The 7,552-nt window shown below is 47.4% G+C and overlaps 1 non-coding gene across 1 annotated transcript; it reads right to left on the bottom strand.

The window, feature by feature from the left end:
• Window positions 1-5,260: 5,260 nt before the first annotated feature.
• Window positions 5,261-5,334, bottom strand: Trnan-guu (transfer RNA asparagine (anticodon GUU)). Its single transcript has one exon. It is a non-coding gene; the product is annotated as a tRNA-Asn (tRNA).
• Window positions 5,335-7,552: the final 2,218 nt, after the last annotated feature.

Genomic DNA, 7,552 nt, shown 5'->3' with positions numbered 1-7,552 from the left:
TGCTGGTGAAACCAACACAGAATGGACTGGCCTCTCCAACCTTAGAGTCTGGGGTCCAAAAGGGGTGTGCTATATCAGGGAGGAAAAAATGCTAGGAAGCTTCATGTCAGCAGAGGTGTAATCAATCTGATGGATTAGAGAAAGTATCCCACAGAAGTGACATTCAAGCAATGACTTCAACTAATGACTTCACTGTGAGTGGTTTCCAGAGGCAACCCTTCAGATGGGCATCCCCACAGTTTGTAGACCCAAACAGACCTGCTCAATGAGCTTATCTGGGATGCTGTATCTCTGGCCCTCTTGACTTTTTGAATAAAATTTATGGTCAGCCATTGTTTTGGACTGAGTCACAGCACTAGGCTAAATAGACCAGATCAAACCGGAATGGAGTCACCTGTACTAAGTGCTATAAGAGTCTTCCAAAAGAGCAGATCACTGCAGCCAATCAGAAGGGGGCCTGGTCTATTTGTGCTGTATGCTAAGACAACCCTTCTGCTTTAATCCCATGGGAAAAGTCATGAAACAAACCCATTTTTCTTCTTGTTTCTGATTACTTTGTCTTTTTTCTATCTCTAGTACCTATCTCAGCTCATAAGCACCCTTCTATTTCATAGATGGGATGCTGCTCTATTAATGAATCATTAAAAAGTACATTAGTAATGAGAGCCACCACCCACAATTCACAGGTCCAACTCCATTTGTTGACATTTTGTTTTTTGATAACTTTTCACCACCAAGAGGCTAGCACTCCTAAATCTCACCAGCATTCCCTAAGAGAACCACAGAAGCAAGGGGGGCTGAAGGGCACATCAGGTTCTTCTAAATACAGCACATCCGTGAAAAGGCGCCGATTAGCATCTACAAAATAGCCAGGCGAGCGCGCTACCACTTGAGCCACATCCCCAGCCCCCCCGGCTATGGAACTTGTGGTGGACAGAGTCCCTGTGCTTGGTAATTACTAGAGAAATTCTATATTTCAAACTTCTACACCAGGTATTAACCAAAGCATCTTTTACCTGATAACATTTATACGAGTTAATTCTAATCATCAGAATTCAGTAAACTAAGCGTAAGTAAACATATAGCTCAGTGAAGTATAAAGAAGCCTTCACTCACACACATGATAATCTATTCAGCTTTTTACAAAGGCAGTTGAGGATCTCCTTATTTTGAAGTGTGTATTTAATTCACTTGTTTGGGAATAACCATTTTGAGTCATCTTTGGCACAATCTTTGGTAGATCAATTTCTTGAGCTTTACCCACAAAGGACTTATATGATCCACAGCCTTTGTCTTGTGTTGTCCAGTGAAACCTTCCCATGGTTATATGTACTTACCCAGGGTTCCCTGAGCGGCCCTGCTGCCTTACAGCCCCAAGATGCCCTTACAAGTCCACCCCACTCAGACTCATCAGCTCAGGAGTCACCTCAGGAAACTTCCCCTCACGCCCCTCTTCTGCAAACCACCACACCACCCTGAGAACAGTGGGCTTGTCGCTGACACTGGAATTGAACTCAGGGAGAGTATACACCAGGGCTTTTTTGTTTTGGGCTGTTTTGTTTTTGCTAAAAAACCATGGAAATGACTCTATTCCTTGGAAAGGTAACCAAAACGTGTCAATTTTTGGAGTGTCATTTAAGTAACTTACAAGGAAAGAAATGCAAATTTGTATCTGCTAATGGTCCTGAAAGGGTCACTCTGTTAAAGCCCTTCACATCCACTCATCCCAGTTTATACCCAGACAACACTGTATGAGAACCTCAAGGCAGCTGTTTTAGTCTCAAGTCCTTTAAAACTGATTTTACATATCTACTTAATTGCTCAACCAAAATAACCCCAAAGCTGATTTCTTTTTGTACTTGACTCTTTTGTTCTTTGTGCTATCTTAAAATCTTTAGATTAGTCATTTTTCCACGTGTAAACACTTTTTGACTTCTGGCCTTTATCAGTAATTAGAATTAAAGTTCAGCATATAAAATAAGAGCCAGGGATTAAAAATTTGGGGGTCAAAAACTCTACTTCATAGGGCTTGTGATTCCCTTGGACATCGGTAACAAAATTTTATTTCTGAATATATGTGTTTGGGGGAACTGGGTACTTACCTTTCCTTTTGATTTTCACAGGGCTCCATGAATCCCTATGGTAGTCTCTTGGGAAGTTTGCCTTAAATAAGTAAAAGCTTAACTTAAGGTCAAGATGAGGTTTAAAACTGGGCATGGTGATGCATGCATATGATCCCAGCTAGTCAGTAGGCTAAGGCCTGAGGATCACAAGTTCAAGGTCAGCCTTCGAAACATAGGAAAACCCTTTATGAAGGCAGAAGAAGAGGCGGGGGGTGGGGGTGGGGGGGGTGGGGAGGTGGTTCAACTTTAAAAAAAGAAGTCTGTTTCTAGAATTAGGTTCTAGTTTCCAGTAGAACTCATTGGTTGCGAACTGGATAAGCTAAGGGTGATAGACAATTTATACATTTTCTTATTTCTATGTTTCTTTAAGACCCCTCCATTCAGTTACTCCAGAGGCTGAAAGGGGAGGATTGCTTGAACCCAGGAGTTCAAAACCAGCCCCAGCAATACAGCAAGGCCCTATTTCAAAAAGCAAAACAAAGCCAAAAACAATTCCAAATTTCAAATATCTATTAACAGGGTCACCCAAGCTCTAATGTAGGTACCACCCTGGGTTCTTCATTCCTTTCAGTCTCTTAGTCTTAATCAGTTTTTTTTTCCCGCTAGTACTGGGGATTGAACCCAGGGGTACTGTAACACTGAGTTAATCCCCATCCCATTTTTAATTCTTGAGACAGGGTCTTGCTAAATGCAATGGCTGTCCTCAGGATCTTCCTGCCTCACCTTCCTGACTCACTGGGATTAAAAGCCTGAATCTCCAAAGCCCATTCCCAGACTTCCTTTGAATTGCATCCATACCCTGCCTTCTCTGTACCCACATTAGCACAAAATCTCTTTGCTTCTCTCTTGAAATAGAATTGCCTCTTAACTGTTCTCTGATCTCTTATTTTCTCTGCACTATTGCCAGAGTAACCGTCCAAAGTCTGTTTTATTCTGTCCTGAAGCAGAACCTTCTAATAGTTACTCCCTTACTTTACAGGGTGACGTCTAGCCTCATCCCCAGGTCTCCAGGGCCCTTCCACAGCTAAGAACACCTCCACTTCACCCTCTTAGAGTACACTTGCTTTATATACCGGTTGTTCTCATTTCCCACCACCTGCCCACTACCATCTGGTCCTGAATTTTCTTGAGACTTATATGCCCCTCCCCTACTTCTGACCTATCCAGATCTTACAAGGTTTTCAAATCCTCCATGAAGACACTTACAGCTCCACCATTATGTTGACCACCTCCTTAACTGCCTGACAACATTTTTCTGTGGGTCTGGAGCTAATGTTCCATCATACACGTTTTTATGTGATTGTCCATCTCTCTGAATCCTGAGAAGGCAGGGACTGCTCCTGTACTGAGAATGCACTGTGTGACAGTCCTGTGCTAGGTGAGCAAGCATGGGAAGCCCTGGTGTATACTCTCCCTGAGTTCAATTCCAGTGTCAGCGACAAGCCCACTGTTCTCAGGGTGGTGTGGTGGTTTGCAGAAGAGGGGCGTGAGGGGAAGTTTCCTGAGGTGACTCCTGAGCTGATGAGTCTGAGTGGGGTGGACTTGTAAGGGCATCTTGGGGCTGTAAGGCAGCAGGGCCGCTCAGGGAACCCTGGGTAAGTACATATAACCATGGGAAGGTTTCACCGGACAACACAAGACAAAGGCTGTGGATCATATAAGTCCTTTGTGGGTTAAGCTCAAGAAATTGATCTGTATCCTGAAGGAAGCACCTTGAAGCCTAAAATAATCATTAGTGATAGAAGATGGTCTCTGCCCCAAGGAGCTTGTAACCTCCAATACAATATTCAGTTAAGTGGAAGGCATGCTTTCTAAGTACTCATCATTGTAGTGGTAGCAAATAATATACCCTTCATGGTGAAGTTAGGTAAGATTTGAACAGTGTATACATGATTTTATGACCTAATTTATTTTCATTTTCTTGTTTCCACTGAAAAAAACATATTCTTAATTGTAGGTGGGAAGTGAGGAATTCTGATAGGCTTCAGGAAGGCCTTTAACCTAAGAGCATTTGAGGGGACTACCTGTGATTCTGCCTGGAATTCTGCCATAGCAATGCTGTGCTTTATTCTTTAGGGGCCCTAACTATGCAAGAGAGGATATTTTATTGTGAAGTCATTTGATTAAAAAAAAAATCAGCATGTACTAGGCATTTTTTTTAAGTTATACATGGACACAACATATTTATTTTGTTTATTTATTTTTATGTGGTGGAAACCCATGTGCATGGCAAACACTCTGCCACTGAGCCACAATCCCAGCCCCTTGCCTAGGCATTCTTTAAGAGACATTCTAGTGACTCAGTTCCTTCATCTAGGTCTCTAAATTCTATTTTGATTCCAGAGACAAAGCACCTGCCACATGACCTCAAGCCTCACAGAAAATTGTGTTATTATATCAAAAAATATCATGGGATTCTCTGTCTTCATAGAAAGTTTAAGTAAATAATTTACTTGAAAAATATTTGTGTCCCCGTAAGACTAGAGTTGGAAAAAAATGTCATTTGGAACTTTTTCATAGGAACCTATTCAATTTCTTCTTGAGGTCAACTTCAGGGAAAATTCCATCATCAAACTAAGGTAAATGTTCTAACGTCTTTTCCTAGATTCAGGTCCATTGTGTGGGGGGGCGGGCCTGTGACTGAGGTTAACGGAATAGTTTCTGAAGATGGTGTGCTTCACCCTCTCCTGGATGACTCCCTTTCACAGTTTCATCTGTAGGCTTGCTCATTGGGGGCGGGGGGGGGGGGGGGCGGGGGTAGTAATATTGAATAAGTCTGCTATTTGGTGGTGTAAAATTTGAGGGGGAAACTAATGACATTTATGTCTTCACCTGCCCATGGGCACCTGGGTTGCTGTTTTATTCTTGCAGTACCTCGCAGTTTGGGAACACTGCTGGGCAGGTCTCCTGAAGCCCACGTGCACACCCCTGGGGTTAGGGGTAGGGAGTCCATTGCCACACCGGGGGTGCACCAATCGCGTTAGTCCCCTAGCAGCAAGGAGACACTGTCCTCTGTCCTCTGTCCTCTGTTTCGTAGAAACGTGGTTATACGTGGTCCTCTTCCTCAATTAAAAACCTCTGGGTTGCAGTTTTAAAATGAACCCACGTAGAGATTGTCTCGGGAAAAGAAGCGCCGCCGTCCCTGGGTGGGCTCGAACCACCAACCTTTCGGTTAACAGCCGAACGCGCTAACCGATTGCGCCACAGAGACCCAGCTACCCGGGCCGCGGCGCGCTGGGTACACATTTCCGCGGCGGCGGCAGCGGCCCTCGCCACCCCGGGCGTCGCCACGCTGAGTGCGGGCGGAGGACCGCTGCGGGCCCGGGCGGAGGCCGAGCGGCGAACCGAGCCGAGCCCAGGGCGAGGCGGGGGCGCGGGAGGCTGGGCGGGGCCTCGGGGCTCCCGTGGGGACAAAGCCCAGCCCGCGGCGCCGCGGCGGCCCGGACGCGGGAGTGAGCCCGGGCGCCTCCCTGCCCACCCCGGCTGCGAGCGTGGCGTGCGCTACTCGGGGGACGTGACCCGCCGTTCGCGGCCTGGGGTCCCCGAGGAGAGCTGGCGACGGGCACAGGTCGCACGGACACCCTCCCAGGTCCCGCGGGGAGAGCGCAGGGCTGGCGTGGGCCACCGGACAGAGCCGCGTCCGCCCGGCCCGACCGCGGGGCGCTCCTCGGCTTCCGGGACGTTGGTGCCCCTTCCCCTCGGGCTTCGCCCCCTCCCCCGCCACCTCTGTCAGATTGAGTGACACCGACGTACGGTGCCTGTGCCCTAGGCCGCTCGGTGCTCTGTACGTGAAAACAAAGTGAGCTTTCTGTTACCTCCTAAAACTAATTTGCACCCCGTTTGGGTGGAGGGGCCTCCTTGAGAAAGCACGGTTTAGGGGACATGAGGAAGGGCGACAGAGGTGCCTTCAAGTTTAAATACCCCTGAGGACGTCCACTTCCCGTTTCTGAATTTAACCCTTTGGAATCAGGCTGCCTGGGTGCCTGGAGGGGCGAGGTGGGGGCTTGAGAAGGGCCACCAAGGCGCTTCCCGGCCTTTTCTTCTGACGGCACAATCCTGAGGACTCCTTTGGGACCTGCTCCTGGGGACAGTCAAGCCAGGCGTGCGGGTCCCCGGTAGCCATTCTAACTCTTGATTCTCCTCCTCCCCCCTCCTCCTCCCCCTCCTCCCCCTCCTCCCCCTCCTCCTCCTCCCCCTCCTCCTCCCCCTCCTCCTCCCCCTCCCCCTCCCCCTCCTTCTTCTCCCTCTCTTCCTCCTCCCTTTCCCTCCTCCCTCCTTTTCTCATCATTTACCTTCACCTCCCACTCCTCCTCGGGACCGGGGATTGAACCCTGTGCGCTTTACTTCTAAGCTGCATCCCAGGCCCTCCCCTCCCACCGCCCCCCTTTTGTTTATGAGATGGGGACTTGCTAAATTGCAGAGGCTGTCCTCAACTTGGGATCCTTCCACCTTAGCCTCCCGAGTAGCTGAGAGTCGGGCGCCAACACTCCCGCTCTTTTTAACTTTTTTTTTTTTTTTTTTTGTATGAGGGATTGAACCCAGGGTACTTTACCACTGATCTATATCCCCAGCCCTTTTTGTTTTTACTTTATCTGTTTATTAAATTTGAGTCAGAATCTCACTGAATTGCTAAGACCCTCGCCAAATTGTTGACCCTTGCCTAAAATTTGCGATCCTCCTACTTCAACTTCCAGAGTAGCTAGGATTACAGACACGCGTCACCACTCCCCTTTAAACCATTTTAAAATGGATAACTCATTGCCATTAGGTACATTCAAATAGCTGTGTGACCATCACCACCATTCATTTCCAGAACCTTTTCATCTTCCCAAGCTGAAAGGTCATAACGCTTTAAACTCCCTATTTCCCCCGTAACAACATTTCTGCTACTTTCTTATTTCTACCTTTAGCTATTGTAAATAATACTCCTATGAAAAGGGGTGTAGAAACTTCTGTTTGAATCTCTGTTTCCAGTTCTTTGGGGAACATACCTTGAGTAGAATTACTACGTTGTGTACTTTTCCACAGTGGCTACCCCATTTCACATTCTCAACAACGGTTTGCAGGGCTCCAATTTCTCCCCGCCCTTTTCCCCCTTTTTTTAGTGACCACCATCCTGATGGGTGTATGGGTGTGCAATGTTCTCTCCTTGTGGCTTGGCTTTGCACTTCCCTGATACTGGTGATGCTGAGCATATTTCTTAGGCTTTCTTTTGACACCGTGTTCTATGAGCTTTGCTCTACTTGCTTCCTCCCACTAAGAGCCAGCTCTGCTTCAGTGAGGAGAAAGCCCCGCTATGGAGGCCAGCCTCTGATGAGAGGAGGAGGAGAATGGCTAAGGGGGCTTATGGATTGGGAGGGGGGAAAAGAAGGAATCTTCTCAATAGGACCATTTAGCAACCCTCTGTCAGGAGGTCCTTGCTTGTGTGT

This window comes from Callospermophilus lateralis, chromosome 12, assembly GCF_048772815.1.
Source record: "Callospermophilus lateralis isolate mCalLat2 chromosome 12, mCalLat2.hap1, whole genome shotgun sequence".
NCBI classification, from domain to species: domain Eukaryota; kingdom Metazoa; phylum Chordata; class Mammalia; order Rodentia; family Sciuridae; genus Callospermophilus; species Callospermophilus lateralis.
The sequence above is the reverse complement of the archived record's forward strand: the minus strand, read 5'-3'. Positions and strand labels throughout refer to the sequence as shown.